Here is a 25,714-nt window from a genome sequence, read left to right on the forward strand (position 1 = left end):
TCTCATTGCTGAGAAAAGCAAAGCAAAAAAAAGGCTTGAGTTGGCTGTTTCCTAGTCCACAGTCACTTGGTTTCAGTGTTTCTTGGCTGTGGTGAGGCATAATATTATGACAGAAAGACCTGAAACAGGCAGACTGCACACCTCATAGCATATAGGAAACAGTGAGAAAGGAAAAATCAGAGAATAAGAGGCCAATTATCAAATATAATTCCCAAGATCATTCCCAGATACCTACTACCTTCAACTAGGTTCCACCTCCTAGTTTCACCTCTGCATACTTCCATAAAATTATGATCTCATCAGTGGATTAATCCCCTTGGTGGAATTAGAGCCTTCATAATCTAATCACATTCTAAAAACTCATCTGCTTGTCTTTGAGTGACACTTTAGATCAAAACTATAAAAATAATTGTCATTAATCAAGTACAGTACTGGCATGAAACTAATATGATTTATATGTATTACTTTATTCACATTTCCTAATAACTCTCCTTGGGTTCTGTTAAACCTTCACTTTACAGAGCCTTACCACTTCAAGTTGAGATTCCCCTGTACATTTGTTTGACTGCCAATTCCGAGATTCCTTCTCCACTGTGATAACAGAGTCTTTGTTAACACATCCACTGATGAATACAAATATCCAATAAATATGGAAAGAATTGTTGAACTTTTAATATTTTTCCTGTAGTCTTATTATTCAGATTAATTACCTGTGCTTTTATAATACACGGTCATACTGAATGGAGAAATGAGAACAGGGCTTAAACTTCCACCCTGATAAATGTTTCTTATTCATTTCAGGGGGTAAGAATGTTGGAAGGAAAAGACTAAGTGACTGGGAATCTGTTGCATCAATTGGCCACATTCATGCCAGTAAATCAATCAATCTTCTCCTCAAAACTAGGATTTATTAATGTGATTTTAAAAGGAAAAGCTAAAATGGGAATTTAGAAAAGGAAGTTGCTGATGCAGGGTGACCATTTGTCTCTTTAAAATGAAATGAAATCTGTACAGAGCAGTCCCCAGTGTCCTTCTTAAGAAAATAAGAATATGGATCTCCATTTGAAAAGTCATCCTTGTCCCTTCTTTTGTGGCAAGAGTGAATTTGCTGGATATATCGTTTTAAATCTATGGTCAATTTTGTTTAAACTTTCTTTTCACAATTATCCCCAACTGCATTGTATTTGCTGTTCTGAGACAACAATGTTGCTGTTGGCTCTAACAAAATCGACTTTTTCTTCCTGGTAATTAATAGCTTTAGGCACAAGAAACAATAAAGGGTAAGGTAATTCCTAAAACTCTGCAAGCTATTTCAAAGGAATGTGCTAAGGGGAAAACTAAAAGCTACACTTGATTCAGAGGTGACCTGTTATGAGCAAATACACACAGTGAGAAGATAAAAAGGGCACCATAAGCCATTTCTGCCCTGCGAGGCAAAGTTCAAAGTTGTGAGTGGTAGTACAATTTGTTCATTAAAGAATGAGAGATGATAGACAAGGTCTGCTTTTGTCTACTCTGTCTGCTGTAACAAAATACCAAAAATTGGCCATACATGGTGCATGCCTGTAATCTCAGCACTAGAGAGGCTGAGGGAAGAAGACCACAGTGGGTTTGAGGCCAGCCTGTGCTACTTAATGAGTTCAAGGCCAGTCTGAACTACATAACAAGATTCTATCTCAAAAAGAGAGAGAATAAAGAGCAGAAAAATTCCATACGTTGTGTGACTTATAAAAATAAATTAACAACAAAAATTTATATTTCAGTTCTAGAAGCTAGAATGTCAAAAATCAAGGTGCTAGCAGATTTGATGTCTCCTGAGAGTCCACATCTTATTACAAAGACAACAGTCTTGAGAGTGCCATAGTGGTGAACGCTGCAATCTTAGCATTCAGGTGACAAGTGTGGTCTGCATACTGAGTACAAGGCTAGTCTGAATGACGTAGGAAGACCCTATCTCAAGAAAAAAAACCTAATCATTATTATAAGTTCACATAGCAGAAATGTCAAGAATCTCTTGCTGGCTTCTTTTTAAACCCAAACTTTTACAAATTGAATGTTTTGTCTTCTTATAACCCTTGTTGAAATTGAATTACCATTGTAACAATATGGAGAGATAAGACCTATAAGACGTAATTAGGCCATGAGGGTTCCACTGTCCTGGGTGGAACTGATGCCATTTTAAAGGGAGAATTCATCTCCTCTCTTTGACCCTCTGCTTTCTACCATGTGAAGACCAAGTCTTCTCTGTAAAATGTGGTATTCAAGGTACCATCTTGGAATAAAAATCACCAAATTTTCTAGAACTATATTGAATTTTCCAGGCTCCATATCTATAAGCCATCATAGTCTGTGATATTCTATTATTACAAAATGGGCAAAAACTGTTCTACTAACAAATGTGATGACTGTGCTCCATGACACAATCTCCTCCCAAAGCCCCACCACTGTTACCACTGCCTTGGGAGTAAGTATATCAATATATGAACTTCGGGAGGAAAATCCAGACTGTTGCAAGGCCATTGAAGAATGTTTCCTTCAAGTCTTTTTAAAGTGAGTCTTTGGTGAGCAGTTTAAATTGGAAATAACAAGTTATTTTCTTAAAATGATTCACCAGAAGCATAATTAAAGACATTAGCAGTCATCTGTGACTTAGCACCAAAAATATGCCTATATATCATAATAATTTATTAAACAATGAATGATTGAATAAATTTTTGCCAAAAAACAGAGGGATATGTTGAAATTTCAAGTGAAAAGAATGTAAAAATTAACCCAAAAAGCCACACTAAATCTTGTTACCTCAATTTTCTTTAGTATAAACCATCTTAATCGAGCCTACATTTCTCCTACCCTAATCTTTCACTTGAACATTATCCTCATAAGATCACATTATAATTTTTTTACCTACTTTGAAAAGAGTTTAAGAAGATGGGTTCAAATATCAGACTTCCTAAATTGACTTCTATCTCAACCTTTCTGGAGATACCTAACAGCTAATGATTGCTGCGAGGACTTATATGTGTAGTGTTTAGAATGGTGCCTATCCATAGTAATTGTTACTGTTGCTGCTATTGTTGTTTCTTTTTCTTTTTGTTATTTCGAGTCAAATATAAATTCTGAATCATGAATTTCAAAGTCTTATTCTTCTCATTCACTTACCTTGATCTGCTAGTATGATATACCTTGGTAATTTTTAAAACAGAAGTCAGGAACAGGGTACATTTAGAATCACATAGAATACTTTTGCCAATCATTAAATTTCATGTATTCATTCCACAGAATATGAATCAAAATCACCAAAAAGAAAATCAAAAAAATCTCAGTAGGCAATCAATGATGATAGGTGTTTTGAAAGAACTCCTTTGATTAATTTTTAATTAACAATAAATGTGACACCAAGATATTAAACAAATAATGCTTTCACAAAGTTTATTAAAAGTTTATTGTGTCTTAAGAAATTAGACATGTCTCATTTGAAATATTACCAAGCTTCATTAGTTCCTCTCCTTTTCACTTTCTTATCTAATATTTTTTGCCCCTGGGATAAACATTTTATAGTTGGTTACTGAACAACTACAAAAAAAAATCTAAGGAAAAAGTCTTCCTATGGGCGTTCCCCTACTCTTCCTTCTTTTAGATTCTGTGCACATTAGCAATGACAATGTAGGGTGTCAAGAAGATTAATTTATTCATCAAAGGAAAATGAGACTTCAGATTTCCTGGGACCTCTTGAATCTCAGTTCAAACATGAGAACATAAAATAAGCAGCAAGCCTGTGGCTGGAGAAATAATGAAAAAATAAATGAAAGAGGGGCTAGGAAAGCCAACCCTGAAAGTGAGATATTTATTAATGATGAGGGTAAGAAGAAAAAAGTCATTTCCTTCATTTTCTATTATTGCTTTTCCATCCCTATAGTATCAGTTCTATACCAAGAAATAGGAACTAGGAAGGTAGACAGGAATTTGGTTTCAAGGGACATTAGGAGGACAACTAGTATTCCCATAGGAAGTGGCCTAGTGTTAGCACATTCTTTGTCCTTGTTTTTGATTTTCTGAAACAGGACCCTACTAAGTAGCCTAGGCTGGCCTTGAACTTGCAGTGATCCTCCAATGTCAGCCTCCCTGGTACTGATATTACAGATGTGTGCCACCACGCCTGGCACAATACATTCTTTGTCCTTGAGTTCATAGAAACTTTTTAAAATCTAAAGGACATACCTATTACTGGGACTAATTGCTGTTTGGGTCTGATATTCTTTAATCCCAAATCAACTCAGTTTTAAAAGCAGGATTTGATAATAAATTCTGAAGTGTGAACAAGGATTTGAGCACTTACACATCCTTTTATTTTTAAGATAATAACTTGAGGTATGTCCTCCTAAGGTTCATCTGTTGGAAATCTAGACCTCAATGTGGCAGCACAGAGGTGCTGGCATCCTTAAACAGTGGGCCACAGTAGGATATCCTGAGGTCACTGAAGATGATACACTCAGAAATGATTGGATAGTTCTACTGGTGTACTCTATATCTCAGTAGATTCTAGTTATTTTGAGAAGTGTGTTATAGAAACAAAGCATAGTTACTCCCTAGCCCTTTACCTTCTCACCAGGAGAAATGATCTCTTTCTTAACACGTTCCTGGCATGATGATGCTAGCTGCCATGATTTCCTCACCAAAGCCAAAGTGATAGCACTTCCATGCCCTTGAATTTTTATAACTGTAAGCTTCATAAATATACTATTTCAAGTATTTCATTAGAATAATGAGAAATGGACTAATATGTTTCTTAATTCCTGATTATCAAAATAATCAACATTTCCTCTCATATATCTTTTCCTTGCCAAATAATTCTAGATAAAATAATTTTTGTTTAGCAACAGATCAGTCCTTAATGATTTTGTTTCACACAAATAACTTGCCTGAACTATAATTACTGGAAACCCTCCCTCCAAATCACTTACTTTCCTTGTCAGAAATCATTATGACAAATATCTTCAGAAATTTTCAAATTCCATATATAACTTGATAAAGAATTTTTGTACAGTAAAGATTGTATTTTCCAAAAATAGTTCCAACTATATTTTCCATCTGGAGGGCAGGCCATCTGGAGGAGAATGAATCTGTGCTCTGTAGCCATTACATCCCAGCTGGTGGGCCAGCTGAAAAAGAGTGGGTCTGTGCTCTGCACCTATTACATCATGGAAGGTGGGCCAGTGGATGAGAGTGAGTCAACATTCTGTTTCCATTACATTCCAGAGAGTTGGCCAGCTGAAGGAGAGTCAGTGCTCTGCATTCCTCCATTACATCACAGGGAGTGGCCTGACTGAAAGACACTGAGTTTGCAATCCAAGCCTCCTCCATTGCATCCCAGAGGGCAGGCCAGCTGGAACAATGTGAGATTGATATAAACTACAAAATCCAGAACAACAGCCCAGTGCATAGACACATACCTCTGGGGGGTGAAGTAGTCAGTGAGGTCAGTAATTTGGAATTATCTGAAGCAGCAGTGCGGAGACAGCAATTGGACTCTGGAGAACTCCCCTGAAAGAAGACCAGTCTTAGACCCCACATCCAGAGGCAAAGATCAGGTCCATACCAGCACATCTCTGGGATGCAGCCATTATCATAGAACTATAAACACCAGAAGAAGAAACTGAACTCAGATCACTCTGTGAGCCCACCAGTCACCATCAAGGACTAGCAGCCAGCACTGGTGGGGAGAACCAGGCAAACAAGTTCTCATGCACCTGCTATCATTGGGGGAGCCTTGGTGTAGCCATGCATGTCTTGAGAAGCCAGCTCTAGACCCCAGCATCTCTCTGGGAACCTAGGATAAGAGAAATCCAGGTGCCTGACCCATTTCCCTATTCTGTGAGAATAGAAGTCAATAGAAGAAGCACTTGGGACGACACAACCAGCTCAACTGGAGGAACCAAAGAAATTGTCAAGACGAATGAGCAAAAGGCAATCTCAGACCTCCAGACCACACAGAACAAGTCTAGGAAACAGAAACAGAAGAAATTGGAAATCTAACTCTGAAATTTCTGAAAAGATGGCAACAGAAGTAAAGAAACAACTTCATAAGACTGTAAAAGTAATCAGATCAAAAACAATATCTCAGGTAAAAGAACAAATGAGGGGCCAAGGATTTAGCTCAGTGGTGTAAGCACCTGCCAGGCAAGCATGAGATTTTGAGTTTGATCATTGGTACAAAAAAAAGAGCAAATGACAAATATAATGAAAGAAATGTTGAGCATATCTAAAGAAGTTATAGATTTTTTTTTAAAAGGAGCATTGGAAATTGATGGAAACCTTAAATGAACAATACAGGAAAGAACTACAACATACAAAACAGATTCAAAGAAATATTCATGAAATTAAAAAGTCCATTGAAAGCTAGCTACACCATTTGAAAGAAACTGAAGATAGAATTTCAGGCCTTGGAGACAGGATTGCAACTAGTGATCATGAAAGGAAAGATCTCTTAAAAATAGCAAGGAACCAGGAAATAACAATTCAACAACTGCAAAATGACAAAAAGAAAAATAATTTAACAGTGATAGATGTCATCAAAAAAGCTAAGGGGTCAATGGAGACTTTAGACTTTAGAGACAAAAGACTTTAGAGAAATAATAGCAGAAAACTTTCAAGAATGGGGAAAGGAACTTTTATACAGATAAGTGAGGCATACAGAACTCAAATTAGTCATGACTAAAATAAATCTACATCCATACATATAATAATCAAGATTCCAGAAATTTGGCACAAGAACAGACTATCAAAGGCTGTTAGAGAAAAGAAACAGATCATCTATAAAGGAAAACCCATTAGAATCATGGCAGACTTCTCAACACAAACTATCAAGTCAAGGAGAGCTTGAAATGAGGTATTTCAAGTCCTGAAAGAAAACAACTTCCAACCCCAATTGGTGTACACTGAAAAACTTATCTTTCAGAATTAATGGAAAAATAAGATACTTTTATGATAAAAAAAAAACAAATGAAGGAATTTATGACCACTAAACTAACCCTAAAAAGAGTGATGAAGGATATTCTAGAGAAAGATAAAGATGACTATAGTTCTAGAATAGCATAAGAGGGTAACTCCTGAGCAGGGCAGGAAATTGAGTGGAAGAAAAAAAAGGTGGATCAATGCAGGAGCCTAACATGGTAGACATGAGCCAGTGCATGTCAATTATAATCATTTATTTAGATGGCTTCAACTCACCAATAAAACGAAACAGCCAGAGTGGATTCAGAGAAAAGATCTATCAATATACTGAATACAAGAAATACATTTGACTTGATAGAAAATTCATCATGTTGAAGGTTAAAGGAGAAAAGACAATGCTCCATATGACAGAGACCCAAAAAAAGTATAAGTAGCTTGCCCATCGCCTGTGGAATGGATAGGAAAGATATGGTATTTTTATATAATGAATACCTACTCAATTATAAAGAAGGATAACCTCAAGCCTCTTGTAGGTAAATGGATGCAACTTGAGATCATGCTCATGAGTGAAATGGTTTGGACTCACATGGGTGATCATCATGTTGTCTCCCTAGTATGAAAAACTAAAAGAGTTAGTGGAATCCAAAATGCACAATCAATATTGTAAAGGTAAAAGGAGAGGAAATGTTTTAAAAGGGAAGATGGTAGCCATTGTTAATTTCCTACTAACTTGTTTTGAAGTCCTGTATCATTTTCATTCTTTGGTTTGGTTTGACTTTATTCTGTTTTGTTTCATTAGGTTATATTATATCTGATGCTATAGGCAGTTATTTTGAAGCTAACAAGACATAGTATAGTAGCCATTGTTGATTTCCTATTATCTTGTTTTGAAGTCCTCTATCCCTGTCATTGCTTTTTATTGGTTTTATTCTGTTCTTTTTTGCTTAACTTTATCATGTCTTATGGTATTGGCAGCTATTTTGAAGATAACAAGAGGCATTATGGTAGCTAATATTGATTTCCTATTGTCTTGTTTTGAAGTCCTGTATCATTCTCATTGCTTTGTTTTGATTGGCTTCATTCTGCTTCATTTTGTTTGTTTTTTTTTTTCTCTTTAAAAGAAAATTTTTAAAAATATTTTCCATCTCACATACTTGTCTTCAATATGACCTGTCATTTACTAACCATGAAATACAGTCTAGTTCTTTTCTCCTTGAATCCAGACTGACTTTTCTGACTCTTCAGTTGCCATGTTTTGAATATTTAACATCCTCCAAAATCTCATGTTTGAAGGCTTGGTCCCAAGTGCAGAGATGGACCCATTTGGAGGTGATTAAAACACTAACTTCATCAATGGATTCATCCACTGATAGATTCATTTTAATCATCTATTGGGAGGTGATGAAGACTCTAAGAAGTGTGGCCTATTTGGAGGAATTAGGTCACTGGGGATGTGCCCTTGAGAATATATGTTGTCCCCAGCCCTTCCCACCTCAGTTTTGGCCACTATGATCTTCTGCTTCATCAGTGGACCAGAAGAAACACAGCAAGGTAACCACGACTGAAAGTTCAGAAAGTTTAAACCAAAATAAACCTTTACTTTTTAAAATTGTTTATTTCAGATATCCTACTACTGCAATAGGAAGCTTACTAACACACTGGTAATCAACAAAATACAATGAAGGCAATGCTACATGAATGTTGAAGCTGTAGCTTAAAAGTCCATGCAGCTTCCATTCATCCAATTTCTCTTGTGACACTAGCTCTATGGTTGATCACTCACTAGAACCACCCTTTCACAAGACAACCATCTGCTGAGAAATACCCTGACCCACGCAAAAAGCCAGTGTTCAGTACCCAGTTAACAGAATGCTTAGCCCGGCCTTGAATTTATCCCATCCCAAATGCCAAGATATTTGAGTCTTCCCTCAGTTATTCAAATCACCTGGAAGGCCACAGATATTATGCAACATGGAAAAACTAAACTCATTGTGTCCTTTTAAATGTTTGACCATATAGAATCTATGGACTTTTTAAAAATGGTTATTGTTTTTGCCACCACAATATGTACTATTAGACAAGGAACAGAAATCTGATAGACCTCAAAAAGATTATCTTAAAAGCTTAAAGAAAGGTAGAGAAACTTTATGAAAGCTGGAGAAAACGGAACTCACAACGAGTAGAAACATTAGCAAAAGTTTTCCTTTAACAGTACGAAATATACTTAATCAGTTGATGGGTCTATATAAGATTTCCAAATACAACATCAAAAGTGCCAACTAGTTTCTCTCAGCAGCCAGGCAGAGCCAGGAAGAGAAACAAAAAGCCAATTCACCCTTCCTGTGAGCTAACAGCAGCCATGCAGGGCTGAGAAGACAAACAACCAATTCAGGCTTCCCATGAGCCAGCAGTAGACATATGGGAAGAGAAACAAGAAGCCACTTCACCCTTCTTGTGATCCAGCAGATGCATAAGCAGGGAGACAAGAAGAACGTGCCCCCTCCCCAAGCAACCAGCTGCTTTGGAGGACCACGGTCTGAGCTAATAGCAATTGAGGTACAAAAACAACTAAATGCTTGTATTGTTTGATTGACTTGCAGGCCTAAAATTGGTAGTCTGAGTATATATTTAGAGGATAATTCAATAATATGCAATACAGCAACTAGGAAGGATTTATGTCTATCTTGTTTTTGAAATCCAGTATTGTTCTTATTGCTTTGTTTTGTTTCATTTTACTGTTTTGTTTGCTTCAATGTTCTGTCTTGATCAGTTTTATTCTATTTTGTTTGAACTTATTATTTCTGAAGGTATGGGCAGCCATTTTGAAGATTACAAGAAGCCTAATGGTAACCATTGTTGATTTCCAATTATCCTGTTTTGAAATACTGTATCACTTTCACTGTTTTGTTTTGATTAGCCTTATTGTTTTATTTTGTTTGATTTTATTCTCTTTAAAATAAAACAAAATGTAGTCATGGGATGAGACATATTCCTGTGGGAATCTCTGAAAAACACAGTCTTCTAGTTTATCCTACAATCATAATGGTGCATATCCTTCCCAAATGCAATACACAATCAGATTTTGCTAAACCCAATGTTTCTGTCTGTGAAGGCATTCACATAAAGTCTAGGATATTAATATTTTGATTGGTACAGGGATAGATGTGTTTTCCTTGGCAAGAATTCTTCTTTGAATATAGTCTTTCCTACCTGAAAGCCTTTAATCCAAATAAACAAACTATTTCCCCTCCTCTTTCTCTCATACTTTTAAGAAATAAGACTAACTGTGGGAGACATCCCACCCAGAGGGGTGTAGAAGGATGTGTCACAAGATTGTGGCTGCATTAGAGCCTCTCTATGAATGGGACACCTGGATCAACTCTAGTGGTAAAGAAATAAACACAGCCCCAATCTTTTGAAGTTCTGTTCCAACTAATATCACCAGTGGCTCACTGCAGTAGTCTTGTTTTGCAGTAGTAGACTGTGGTTTTCAGAGATTCCCACAGGAATATGTTTCATCCCATAGCTACTTTTTTTTGTTTTCTTTTATTATAAAGAGAATAAAACCAAAGTATTGACATCAACAATAAGGACTCCACACCAGTATGTACATTGCTTGTACCTCAGTGTTGAACTGCTTTTGGTAGGCTATAGGTTCATGATGTGATGTAGGATCCTAGAGCAGGTTCATCCAAAGTGACTCAGCTCAGAACTGGAAATAATTATTCAGTGTCTGACCTCATGCTGGTAAGTCTAGATATGTAATCTTGGCCTCCCTTTGTTCCAGGCAGTATCTATGGAAACAGAACACTCTTCATAGATGTGCTACTGTGTTCTTACTGAAGAAGGCTGCAAAAGTGCATTTGGAACAAACTTGGAATCATATTACCATATCATGCTGAAACAGTAACAAAACACCATCAGCTTACTTCTGACAAATCTGGACCTGTAAGCCACCCAGTTATTAAATAGCAGATGTGACTACAGGATAAGTGAACACAAAACAATCTGCTTAGAATTTCCGAAAGATAGGCACAGACAAGGGTTAGGAAGTCTAGGACAGTGCCTGATTCTTCAGGGACCAGACAATGTTGCATGCCAACAGCTTTTAGAAAATTATGACCTCATCTAAATACAAATGCCGAGAAAGTAAAACAAAAGGTCACAAAATGACACAAAACTGATTCTTTGAAAAGACAAGGAAAATAGACAAAATTTTAGCTATACTAAGAAAAAGTAAAAGCCCAAATAAAATCAGAGATGAAATGGGACACAGTACAAATATCACCATAAAAGTACAAAAAATAATTAAATATTGTTAATAATAGCTATATAACAACAAATTTGATAGCTTAGAAGAAATTCCTAGATACATACATCTTACCAAGTTTAATGTATGAAGAAATCAAATGTCCAGACAAGTAATAAATTGAAATATTAATGCAAACTGATAATCTTAGTAGATATAGAAAAGGGATTGAACAAAATTCAACATCCTTTCAATATAAAAATGTTGAACAGTAATCCAACTATCCAGCCTTTCTGGCAAACCACACAAAAACCATGTGGGTTCCAAAAAGAGAAAAGTCAGCACCTCTTGGGAATTGGCCATGCTGAGACTGGAAGGACCCTATAAGAAACCAACTAGCCAGCCTTTCTTGTAAGCTGTGCAAGCTGTGCAGGTTCCAAGAAGAGAAAAATCAGTGCCTCCTAAGCATTGGCCATGCTGGGACTGGGAGAACACAACAAGAAGCCAACTATCCAGCCTTTTTGGTGAACGGTGCAAGCTGCATTGTTTCTAGGAAAAGTCAGATAACACTTCCTGTAAGCCTACTGGCACATGGGCAGAGAATCAAATCTCCCTGCTCCCCTGGTAGGCAACCTACTGGTTTGTAGGACAGGCTGAGTTGATAGCAACTAAGATACATAAAGCAACTAAATGCTTGTGATTTTTGGTTGATTTTGAAGATCTGAGGCTGGCAATCTGGGCATCCTCTTGGGAGGATGACAGTATGCAATATAGCAAATATAGAGATTTCCTTCTATCTTGTCTTTGAAATCAAGTATTGTTCTCATTTTTTTGGCTTTGTTCTGATTGTTTTTGCTTTATTCAGTATTCTGTTTAGATTGGTTTTATTGTGTTTTGTTTTTGGTTTGACACTGCTATAACCGATAGAATAGACAAGTATTGTGAAGATAACAAGATATACTGTGGTAACTGTTGTTGCTTTCCTAGTATTCTGCTTTGAAGATCTGTACCAATTTTGCTGCTTTGTTTTGAATGACTTTGTTCTGTTTTACTTTGTTAGAATTTACTACCCTTAAAATTAAACAAAAATGTTGAACAAATTAGATATAAAAGTATTGTACATCTTTATAATACATGCCATTTCTAATAAGCAAGTAGCTAATATACTGAATGAAAAAAAGCTGAACATTTTCTAATATCTACAATAACACCAAGATGCTTGTATCACCACTGTTATTAGCATAGTGATGAAAAATTTTGATAGAGGCTGTTTGCAGCCACCATGAACTGTGGCCCAGCCATGCCCACCTGCCTTGTAGCCAACTGAGTGTGGACTGAAACCTCCAAAAACTAATTCAACTGTTAATGCATCAGGACCTGGGCTTTTCTTTATTGCCAGATGTGAAAGAAGGTCTTGTAAGCTGCCCAACTGGAGGAGTAACTTGGGCCGAACCGCGGGACCCCGTTCCAGCCTTGCCAACTGCCCTCTCTCACCCTGAGGGCAGGTGGCACCTGCCCCACCTGAAGGAGTGAACTAGGCCAAGCTACAGGAAACTGCTCAGACCTTGCCTGCGACCTTCTTTTGGCCTGGAGAGCACCAGCACTACTGCCACTGCCTGGAGAAGGGAGCAGCACTGCTGAGGAGGTTTGAGGCCTACCTAGGCCATAGGGTGACCCTCTATCAGCCTGGGGAGCTTTGCCATCCAGGGAGTTAGGGGTCACTTGGGCTTGCAACCACACTAGATTGGGCTTAGCGGGATTTGGGATTGCCTAGACCACACCAGGTGGCCTTCTTTCCCTCAGGGGAACTTTGCTGCCATTGGGGGAGTTCTGTAGCTTGAGGAGGCTTTAAGTCTACCTGAGAAGAGCTTGTAAACCTTCTTTTAATCTAGGGGCTTCGCTGCCCAAGGAGGGAGCTACACTACCAGAGGAGTCCCAGGAGTCCAGGACATAAGAGACAATTTCCAACACGTCCAGGGGAAGCTTTGGAACAACACTTGAAGCACAGAAATATAGGAAAATGATAAAACAAAAGACCAAAATGCAATCTCAAACATCCAACCCATCCCCAGAAAGCCTAGGAGCCATATACACAGAAGAAAATACATGCCATATACCTGAAATAATAGTAACTGAAATAAAGAAGCAACTCCGGGAAGCCTTAAGGGAATTCAAACTAGAAATAATCTCTCAACATATGTAAATCAATAAATGTAATCTACCATATCAATAAAGCAAAAAGCAAAAATCACTTGGTCATTTCTATAGATGCAGAAAAAGCCTTCGATAAGGTCCAACATTCATTCATGATAAGAACCTTACAGAAAATTGGAATAGATGGTCTTTACCTCAATATAATAAAGGCCATCTACAACAAATCAGCAGCCAGTATCATACTAAATGGCCAAAAATTGAAAGCCTTTACTTTAAAATCAGGCACAATACAAGGATGTCCTTTATCAACTCTCCTATTTAATATACAACTCTCCTATTTAATATAGTACTGGAAGTACTAGCCAGAGCAATTAGACAAGAGAGAGAAATAAAAGGGGTAAAGATAGGAAAAGAAGAAGTTAAATTATCATCATTTGAAGATGACATGATACTCTACATAGAAGACCCCCTAAATTCCATTGAAAGACTCTTAGATATAATAAATAAATTCAGTAATGTAGCTGGATACAAAATCAATACTCAAAAATCAATAGCATTCCTATAGACTAACAACAAAATCACAGAGAGAGAAATAAGAGAAGCCACACTCTTCACACTAGCAACCAAAAAACTGAAATATTTAGGAATTACTCTTATGAAAGAAGTGAAAGACCTATACAAGGAAAATTATAATACACTGAAAAAAAATTGAAGATGATCTCAGAAAATGGATAGATATCCCTTGCTCATGGATAGGAAGAACAAACATTGTGAAAATGGCCATTCTCCCAAAACTGTTATACAGATTCAATGCAATCCCAATAAAAAATACCATCAACATACCTTATAGATCTAGAGAAATCACTCCTAAATTTCATTTGGAACCAGAAGAGACCTAGAATAGCAAAGGCAATTCTAAGCAGCAAAGACAAAGCAGGAGGCATCACAATCCCTGACTTGAAGTTATACTACAGAGCAACAATAGTAAAATCAACATGGTATTGGAATCAAAACAGAGCCGAAGATCAATGGAATAGATTAGAAGATACAACCACAACTACAAACACACTCAACCACCTTATCTTTGATAAAGGAGCCAAGCAGGTTCACTGGAAGAATGACAGTCTCTTTAATAAATGGTGTTGGAAAAACTGGCTCTCCATTTGCCGAAAACTAAAACTAGACCCATGCCTATAACCATGTACTAAATTAAAATCTAAATGGATCAAAGATCTGAATATTAAAAGAGAAACACTAAATCTATTGGAAGACAAATTAGGTAGAAACCTTGAAGACATAGGAGTAGGTAGAGAATTCATGAACAGGACTCAAACTGCACGGGAAATACTTCCCAGAATCAATAACTGGGACCACTTCTTACTAAAAAGTTTCTGAATGTCAAAAAAAACTCCAGCATAGTGAAAAGAAAACCCACAAACTGGGAAAAGATCTTAGTAAAGTCCCCCTTGAAAGAGGGACTTTTGTGTAAAACATACAAAGAATTTAAAAAAACTCAGACCCCCAAAATTCAAAGATCCAATCCAAAAATGGGCATCTGAGATGAATAGACACTTCTCGGATGAAGAAATACAAATGGCAAATAAATACATGAAAAAAAGTTCATCATCATTGGTCATTAGAGAAATACAAATTAAAACCACACTGAGATTCCATCTCACTCCTGAAAGAATGGCCAGGATCAAGAAAACCAATAACAACAAATGCTAGAGAGGCTGTAGGGAAAAAGGAACTCTCCTGCACTTTTGGAAGTGTAGACTGGTACAACCTTTGTGGAGGTCAGTCTGGAGATTTCCCAAAAATCTGGGAATGGAAGTCCCATTTGTTCCAGCTATTCTACTTCTAGGCATGTTCCCAGAAGAACTGAAAGCATCATACCACAGTGATATATGTGCACCTATGTTTATAGCAGCACAATTTATAATTGCCAGATCTTGGAAACAACCCAAGTGTCCATCAACTGAGGAATAGATTAAGAAGTTGTGGTATTTCTATACAATGGAGTACTACTCAGCTATAAAGAAGGATCACATTGAGATATTTATCAATAAATGGGCTCAGTTTCAAACCATACTCATAAGTGAAATAAATCAAACTCGCATGTGTAAATACTGAATAGTTTCCTTAGTGTAGGAAATGATTCAAATATATAAAAGTATGTGGTAATAATAACTCCCCATTATGTGGCCTTGAAGCCTTATAAAGTTTTCACTTATTAATTGGAATGGCTTTATTCTGGGATGCTTGATATTATTGCCTGTGATGAAATGAACAGCTATTTTGAAGAAAATAAGTCATCATAATAGCTAGTGCTGATTTACTATCATCTTGTTTTGAAGCTCCACCAAATTATGGCCCTTCTGTCTCCATTGGTTTTATCATGATGTATCTTGCTGGATTTTATTATATGTGATAGTATAAACAAAAATTGTTATAGGCAAAGAGATAATATAGAAACCATTCTTCGTTTTCTGTTAGCTGGTTCTAAATATCCTACAATGCTTTCATCCACTTGAATGGTTTTACACTGACTTGAAATGTTTGAAGGTATAGTATATGAAGTTATATTCAAATATTTCAAGGAAAAAGACACTATGGTGGCTACTGTTAAGTCGGGTTTTTTGGTGGTGAAGCACTAGGTTGCTGAAACTGTCATGCTTTGACCTGTATTGTTATGTTGTTATGTCCTCTTTTATCTCAATCTCTCCCTTATTCATTAAAAAATTATTTAGTTATTTTTTATGATTTTTTTAATTAAGGGGAAAAATCAAAAAATTTAACAGGATATATTATAGTAATTTTTTTGGTTTCCTATTAACTTGATTTGAAGTCCTCCCACTATCTTGTTTTGACTGATTAGACTCTGTTCCGTTCCATATGACAGTATCAAGTTTGAGGGTATAGGCAACTACTTTGAAAGTAATAAGATTCACCATTATGCCCATTCTGGTTTGACTATTATCTCCTTTGGAAGTCCTGTAATGTTTACAAGGTTTAGGTTTTATTGGTCTTGTTCTCTACTGTTTTTTTCAACTTTATAATACCTAATGAGATAGACAATTCTTTTTAAGGAAGCAAGAGGCATTATGGGAACCATTGTTGATAACCTTGTACTCTGTTTTTAAATCATGTGCTATGTCTATCCTTGGTTTTCACTGACAGCTTTGTTTTGCCATATTTGACTTTATTCTCTTCTAAAAAAATGTAATAAGAAGTAAGGAGTAACAAAACCCAAAATGTGTAAATTTTGTTGTAAAAAGGAGAGGGAAAAAAAGTGCTCTAAAGAATACAACTGCAAGTGTGTTTAGGGGTGTTAAATAGATGACCATATTAATGTTTTTGGTTGGATCATTGAACACAAGTGTTTGCAGTCTCACTGTTTGAATGTCCACTTTGTATGCTTTGATTACTGTGACTTGAGCAACTATCTCTAGGATGATAATGTGTAGTGATTTCTTAATGTTTTTTTTTTTTGTAGTTCTGTATTACTTGTACCCTTACAGTGCTTTGTTTCTTTTTGTTTGTCCTCTTTTTCCTTTTAAATAAAATTTTTAAAAAAAAGAATTATGGGAGTGATAAAACCCAAAATGTGTAAATTTTGTTGTAAAAAGGTGAGGGGAAAAAAGTGCTCTAAAGGATACAACTGCAAGTGTGTTTAGGTATGTTAAATAGATGACCATATTAATGTTTTTGATTGGATCATTGAACACAACTGTTTGCAGTCTCACTGTTTGAATGTCCACTTTGTATGCTTTAATCCTGTGACTTGAGCAACTATCTCTAAGATGATAATGTGTAATCTATTAACTGGTCATTTCTTACTGGTTTTTTTTTTTTGTAGTTTTGTATTACTTGTACCCTTACAATGTTTTGTTTTGTTTTGTTTTGTCTTTTCTCTTTTTCCTTCTAAATAAAATTTTTAAAAAATCAAGCAAAACAGAAATGTGTAGTAACAATAAAAACAAAACAATGCAGGACTTCAAAACAAGATAATAGCAAATCCAAAATGGCTACCAAAATATATCTTGCTACTTTTGAAATAGCTGCACATGCCATCAGATATAACAAAATCAAGCAAAACAAAAGATAATAAAACACAACCCAACAAAACAGGACTTCAAAACAAGACAATGAGGAATCAACAATGGATAGAACCTCAAAAGTGTGGCATCCCCCCTAGATGCCACACTACATACTGCCATCCTTTGAACAGATGATCAAACCACTGGCCCTAGACTTTCAAGGTCAGTGAAACACCAGAACACAACAAGCATCAAATTGCATTTCACCTAAATACATATCATCATAGCGTGTGTTTCTCCAGATAAGCTGGTCACTTAAGGGGTGGAAGGAATGGTACCTTTTGTTTATCAGCCTATGTGTCAGAAGGGACTGGCTATTTCCACTGCAGCAGCAACCCATGCATGGTGTTGGTTCACACTGGTTCTTCCCTCTAACCCCCATAGCCTCCAAATGGTGCTGACTCTTAGGGAAAGGCTTGGGTGTGGCTGTCCTCACTCTGGCAGTGGCCTATAAGTGACATTGGTTCACGTGGGGGACTTGCTTCTTGGTAGGGCCTTATTCTCTTCCTCTGCAATCCATGCATGGCCTAATTAGACATTTTTTCAAAGGAAGATATGTGTCCAACAGGTGCATAAAAAATATTGAACATTGCTAATACTTAGAGAAATGCAAACCAAAACTACAATGAGATATTATCTCTTGTAATAACAGCTTTTATTTTTAAAAAGGCAAAACATAGCAAATATCAGATGAGAAAATGGAGAAAAAGAACACTTGTATGGTGTTGTTTATACATAAACTAATATAACCATTATGAAAAACAGGACAGAATTTCCTCAAAAAATTTAAAAGTTTGTTTTACACAATTTAAACAGTTTCCAATGTAGCCATATATGGAATGTTAGATGGTATCTTTTTAATATGTATACTTTATTATAGTGCATAAATCAATAATAAATTTAAAAGTAATTTTAAAATACTCCCTTAAGAAAAGAATTGGGCTGCAGGACATGGGAATGGAAGTCATAGCCTATAGTAACTCTGAAATTCAACCACTCAGTTGTATCCAGTTACTTGAGTCAGGATCATTAATGCTGCCTGGTAACAATTTTTCATCTCAGACTTCCGGGAAAACATGGCAGACAGACAACAGCAACTACCGGAGGCTCTCTGAAAGGCTCGGCTCAGAGGCCAGGAATGATGCGGACTAAGGAGACATGAACCAGTAGAGATATGCTCTGCTGACTCAGGAACGAACTGGGCTGAGAGAAACCAACTTAGAATACAGTCCTGGCGCTAAAATAGGAACAGAAAAGACTCGGTGTGGAGGCTCGACCCCGCGCCATTAGAAACCGCGATTTGGGTTTCCCGCCGCCCGGCGGCTGGCTGCCTCCACAGCGGCTCCGCAAGGAGAGACACACAGAAGCTCTGGGAATGGGAGTGTGCGAACAGAGTCGAAAACAGGACGGACAAGGAGGCGTACACTGACTTGTGGTGAGGTGAGCGAGAGAAACTGACCCCCTACCACAGTTTGACTCCAGCGGAGGACTTTCTGGGCTCAGGCAGTCCTGTAAGAGCAGGGCGTGGTGGCAACTCCAGCCACACATTCCCCTCTCGGACGGGATTGGTGAAAAGTGCCTGGCCTGCGTGACGCTGCGGGCGGACTCAGTAGGTTGGCCTAACCCAGATCCCAGAGCCTGACGGTGGCCCGGAGGAGTGACTGACTCCCATGTAGGCTGCCTCCTCCGCAACTCCCTAGTGTGCAGCGGTGGGCAGGAACACCTAGCCAGCTCAATTTGATCAGGCTGTGGCTGACAGGCAGGGAAACCGGGCCTCCTATGTAAGCTTGCATTTTATAAGGAACAGAAAATATGGGGAAGGGAAGCAACAAGAAAGGCTCCTCGGCCCCCAATTCTGAGAAACAGGCAATAGTGGACACCGCACCAATATACATTAAGCGCCATATACAGAGCCTCATAGACCAATTCAGGAATGAAGTTATCAACGACCTGAAGCTAGAAGTATGCAGAATAGTTAGAGAAATGCTAAGCACCACCCAGGAAAAAACAGATGGTGGAATGGAAGAACAGAAAAAGAGGGGAGAATTGCTTGATGGAGAAAACAGAGAAAGCATTGAGTATGTGAAGCAGGTTCAAAGGGACTATCAAGAAATTAAGAAGTCTATCCAAGACTGGCATAACAGCTTGAAAGAAACTAAGGACAGACTATCTGAACTGGAGAGCAGACTTGTAATATGGGAGAATGAAATGAAAAACTTCTTAAAAATAACAAAGAAACAAACAGCAATAATACAAAGACAAGAAGATAATAAGAGGAGCCATAACTTAAGGATTAAGAACATAAAAGAAGAAGTAGGGACACAAACAAGTGAACTACAAAAGCTACTCACAGAAATAATCCAGGAGAATTTTCCTAATTTAGCAAAAGGTAAAGATACTCAGATGTATGAGGCATACAGGACCCCAGCTACCTACAACCCTAACAGAGAAACACCCAGGCATATAATAATAAAAATTCCAGAAATTCAATACAAGAACAGAATATTAAAAGCTGTAAGAGACAAGAAACAGACCACTTACAAGGGAACACCCATCAGAATTACAGCAGATTTCTCTGCACAAACCATCAAATCACGAAGAGCATGGGGGGAAATAATTCAAGCTTTGAAAGATAATAATCTCCAGCCAAGATTGAGATATCCTGCACAATTGTCCCTGGAAATTGATGGAAAAATGAGGTGCTTCCAGGATAAAGAGGAACTGGGGGAATTTGCAACCACCAATTCAACCCTACAGAAAGTATTGCAGGATATTCTAAAAAAAGAAAAATACAAAGAACCCAGAAATAGTGGCGGGGAGGCAACAATGAATGGAGCAGAGAACAAAATGAAGAAGACAAACTGACAGCTACTGACAGAAAAAGAGCTCAACAGAAATGAGACAGAGAAGATTGGATGATAGGAACAGCTATTTTGGAGAAAATGACATCTTAATAGATAATACTGATTTAGTACCATCTTGTTTTGAAGTCTCATCTAGCTTTTGTTCTTCTGTCTCCAATGGTCTAAACAGGTTGTATCTTATTGGATTTTATTATGTACGATAGTATAAGCAAAAACCTTTTAAAGACAAGGAGATTATATAGAAACCATTGTTCATTTTCTGTTAGTCGATTCTAAATACTCTATAATGCTGTCATTCTCTTAAATGGTTTTACATTGTTTTGATATACTTAATGCTACAGTATACGAAGTTGTACTCAAGGACTTCAAGGAAAGAGTCTATATGGTAACTACTTTTGGATTGGAATTATCTGGTGGTGAAACACTATTCTGCTTAAATGGTTATGTTTTGATCTGCCCTGTTTCGCTGTTATGCCCTCTTTTTTCTCAATCTCCACTCCATTATTTACTTTTTTATTTTTATCCGTTTAATTAAAGGGAAAAATATAGCAGGATATAATATAGTAACCCACTTTGACTTTCTATTATCTCGATTTGAAGCCCGGTATTACTCTCACCATCTTGTTTTTGACTGAGGTTCCTCTATTCTGTTTTGCTGGATAGTATCAGGTTCGAAAGTTTAGGCATCAGCTGAGAAGATAATGAGATTCATTATAACGCCCATTCTCGTTGACTTTTATCTACTTTTGAAGACCTACAATGTCTCCAATGCTTTGGTTTTGTCGGTTTTGTTCTTTACTGTTTTGTTCAATTGTATTACAACTAATGATATAGGCAATTCTATTAGAGATAGCGGGAGGCATTATGGTAACCATTGTTGATCACCTTGTATTATGTTTTTATATTATCTATTATGTCCACCCTTTTGACTTGACCGATTCTGTTCTGTTATGTCACATTTGGTTTTACTCTCTTCCAAAAAAGCAATAAGAACCGTGGGAGCAATGAAACCCAAAATGTGTAATAGTCATTGTACAAAAGAGGGGAAAAGAAAGTGCTCTAAACTATATAACTGCATGTATATTTAAGTGTATAAGATAGAAAATGATATCACAGAGTTTTATTGGATCATTGAACAGAACTGTTTGCAGTATCATTGTTGGAATGTCCACTCTACAAGCTTTAATTTTGTGACTTGAACAATTATTTCTAAGATGGCAATATGTAATCCATTAACTAGTGATTTCCTACTGCGCATTTTTTTCTTCTGTAAATCTGTATAACTTGTACCCCTTCACTGTTTTTTTTCTTTTCTCCTTAAATAAAAAAAAATGTGAAAAAAAAATAAATTCCCTTCACTCCCAAAAAAAAAAAAACAATTTTTCATCTCTAATTTTTTTTAATTTCACCTTCTAAGTTTCCTTATTTTTTTCTATGAAAATTAGGCTATGCTTGCAGCTCAATAGTTCTTTCAGCTTGATTCTTGCCCATAATTGTTTGAGGATAGGAAAGGACCTGTCTTCAGTTTATGAGGTCTTTGTCCCTTTGAATTTGAACAGGTGGTGCTTATACCCACACAAATCCTTTCCAGAGATTATGGATTCTATGACTTTCTGGACATTTACTTCATCAGATAAACACCAAAGTCACAAATTTCTTTAAATCAGGCCTTTATTTTTGGACTCCAATGAATCTGTGGAAGAAAGACATTCTTAAGAGTTCTAAAGTTCCAGGGACTTGGGGAAGATGGCATATTAATAAGCAGCAAAATAAAAAGCCTCTCTGAAACAAACAGCTTAGATGCTGAAATATAGCAGCCTGGAGAAGACTGGATGGAAGGAGATATATCCTCTTGACCCAGGAAGAAACTAAAGTGAAAAAAAGAAAAAAGAAAAGAAAAACATGAACAGAAGGCTGTAGCCAGACACATTTTCACCAGAGCCAGTTCTGTTGTGTGCAAAACACCACTGGAATCTGAAGACACACGGTCATGGTGAAGTTGGGGGTTCGCAAGCCCAAGAGCCTTGGTGGGAGGATGCAGGCATGGAGGGGAGCAGCAGACCCAAGATTTGCACCAGCTCCCAGTGAGTGAGGGGAACTTAGTCCTCCCACAAGAGTTGGCAATTGTCTGAATGACATTTTGGAGTTGGGCAGGATAAAGCCTGGAACCACAACTGCAATCAGTTTCATTCAGCCACTCCTAGCACAGAGCAGATTGGTGAGAATTATTTGGACTGAGTCCCATCCCTGTGCAGGATCAAATAGCCAAAGATGAGGTTTCCCTGAAGCTTTCCATAACTGGCCCCATCTACACAGCACACACTATTGTGGTGAAGACTCCCAGTGGTTGACCAGCTCAGAAGGGAGAGGCCAGCCTGCCTCATCCCTGCTTGCACTCCAGTGGTCACCAGGAGAGTGGGGAGGGCAACAATCCCTAGCTAGCACATTTCAGAGTAATTGTAACCAATACAACAAGTGCCAAGGATTCCCACTATCCAATTCTCTGGAAGAAAACAGAAAGGAAACAGAAAAGACAAGAGGAAGAAACAAAAGGAAATCTCCAGCCTCCAACCCAAACAGTACTGGCCCAGGAGAGGTAAACACAGATGAGATTGGGGGTTGCACACCTGCAAAGGGAAAACTTCGATGAAGAATATTTTTAAAAATCTAGAATACATGAAACAGATTCAAAGAGATTACCAGGAAATTAAAAACTCCATTGAAAGCTGAAAAAACTGCTTGAAAGAAACGACAGATAGTCTATCAAATCTTGAAGACAGGTTTGCAACATGTGATCATGAAAGGAAAGATCTCTTAAAAATAACAAGGAACTAGGAAGCAACAATACAAGGCTAGAAGATGACAAGAAGATCTATAACTTAAAAATAAAAAATGTGAGTGAAGAAGCAGGGGTTAACACAAATGAAATACAAAGGCTATTTACAGAAATAATTAAATAAAACTCCCCAAGCATAGGAAAAGGAAATGATATTCAGATATATGAGGCATACAGAATTTCAGCCACCTACAACCAAAATAGATCTATACTCAGACATATAATAATCGAGTTCCCAGAAATTCAATATAAGAACAGAATATTAAAAGCCATCAGAGAAAAGGAACAGTTCACCTATAAAGGAAAACCCATCAGAATCACGGCAAACTTCTCAACACAAACCATAAAATCAAGAAGAGCTTGGAGTGAAGCCCTGAAAGAAAATAACCTCCAACCCAGACTGATATACCCTGAAAAACTATCTCTCAAAATTAATGGAGAAACAAGATGCTTCCATGACAAAGAAGAACTGGGAAATTCCTGACCACCAATACAACCCTACAAAAAATACTGAAAGACATTCTAGAGAGAGAGAAAAAAATACCCATGGCTTCAGGTACAGCAGCAGAGGAGGCTCACTGAATGGGGCAAACAGTGGAATGAAGGGGAAATGTAGACAACCAATGGCAGAAAATTAGCATGGCAGTAATGAAGCAGAGAAGGGTGGCCAAAATTGCTAACATGGATGGTATCGTACACTGAAAAAAAAGAAACACAGGCAGAGTGGGTCAGGAGACAGAGTCCATCAAGATTCTCTGTATAAGAAATATAATTAACCTGAAAGAGGGCTTGTGGAATGAAAGTCAAAGATGAGAAAATAATGCTCTGCATGACAGGGAACCAGAAAAAAGTTGGGGTAACTCACCTTCAGCTACAGCTAGATTGGAAAGACATAACACTTTTATACAATGGAGAACTACTTAGCTATAACGAAGGAAAACCAAGAGACTTTTGTAGGTAAATGGATACAACTTGAGATCAAGCTCAAGGGTAAAAAGGTTCAGAAACACTTAAGTAAATACCAAGTTGTCTCCCTAATCTAAAAACTAAAGGAGTTAGTGGGATACAAACTGCACAATGCACCCTGTGAAAGTGAAAGGGGAGGAATTATCTAAAAATGGAAGTCAAAGGACATTGTTAATCTTGTATCATAATTTGAAACCCATATTGTTTTCATTGCTCTGTTTAGTTTGGATATAGTCTGTTTCAGTTTGTCTACTTGTACTGGATTTGAGGACATGGACAACTATTCCAATGACAGCAGGATATACTATGATAACCATTTTTAATTTCCTATTAACTTAATCTGAAGCCCTGCATTGCTTTCATTGTCTTGTTTTGACTGATCTTATATGAATCTGTTTTGTTTGATCACAGTCTTTTCTTGAGTGATTTTATTTGAATCTGTTATGTTTTATAGTATCAAGTCAGAGTATAGACAACTACACTGAAGACAATAAGATTCACTATGATACCCAGTCTGGTGTGGCTATTACCTTCTTTTGAAGTCCTGTAATGTCTCCAATGTTTTGTTTTTATTGGTTTCGTTCTGTACTATTATGTTTAATTTTATTGTGCCTGATGATATGGGCAATTCTATGGACGATAACAAGAAACATCATGGCAACCATTGTAGACCACCTTGTATTGTGGTTTTAAGTCACGTACTATGCCCCTTCTTTTGTTTTGACTGACCCCATTTTGATTTTTTTTCTCATTTTGTTTTATCCTCTTCAAAATAAAAATAAAAGAGTTCTAAATTTCTTATCATTTAACAGGAGTATCCTTAAGCATTTTCGAACATCTCCATCATGGAGAACTATGATGAGTCAAAACATCACTTTCTGAGGTTTTTAATAAATGTCTTATGGTAAATCTGGATTTGATCTTTGCAATATCTTAATATCTTAATTTGAGAATGTTCTACTTTCTAGAGAGACTAGGATTGATATTCTCAAAATGGAAGCATCCCATTTTAGAACTTCTGTCTGTATTTTTTTTAACTTTATTTTAAAATGAACAAAACACAACAGTGAAAGTGATTCAGGATTTCAAGACAGGATATTAGGAAATTGACAGTGGTTACCATAATGTCTCTTGTTATCTTGAAAATTGCTGCCCATATCATCAGACATAATAAAATCAAGCAAAGCAGAACAGAATAAAACCAATCAAGAAAGAACATTAAAGAAAATAAAACAATAAAATGAAACAAAGCAAAACAATAAGAACAATATTGGATTTCAAAAACAAGATAGAAGGAAATTTTTCATAGTTTCTGTATTGCATATTGTTATCTCATCTTCTAAACAGATACTCAGACTACTGGTTTTAGGCCTACAAAGTCAACAAATAATACAAGCATTTAGTTATTTTTGTACCTCACTTGCTATAAACTCAGTCTGTGGTCCTCTAAATCAGCTGGTTGCTCAGGAGTTAGGGTGGTACGTTCTTCTTGTTTCCCTGCTTATGCATCAGCTGCTTCATGGGAAGGGTAAATTGGCTTCTTGTTTCTCTTCCCAGCCCTACATGGTCACTGCAGGCTCATGGGAAGCTAAAC

This window comes from Cavia porcellus, unplaced genomic scaffold, assembly GCF_034190915.1.
Source record: "Cavia porcellus strain 051 isolate PalLab524CR breed Dunkin Hartley unplaced genomic scaffold, mCavPor4.1 scaffold_28, whole genome shotgun sequence".
Taxonomy (NCBI): domain Eukaryota; kingdom Metazoa; phylum Chordata; class Mammalia; order Rodentia; family Caviidae; genus Cavia; species Cavia porcellus.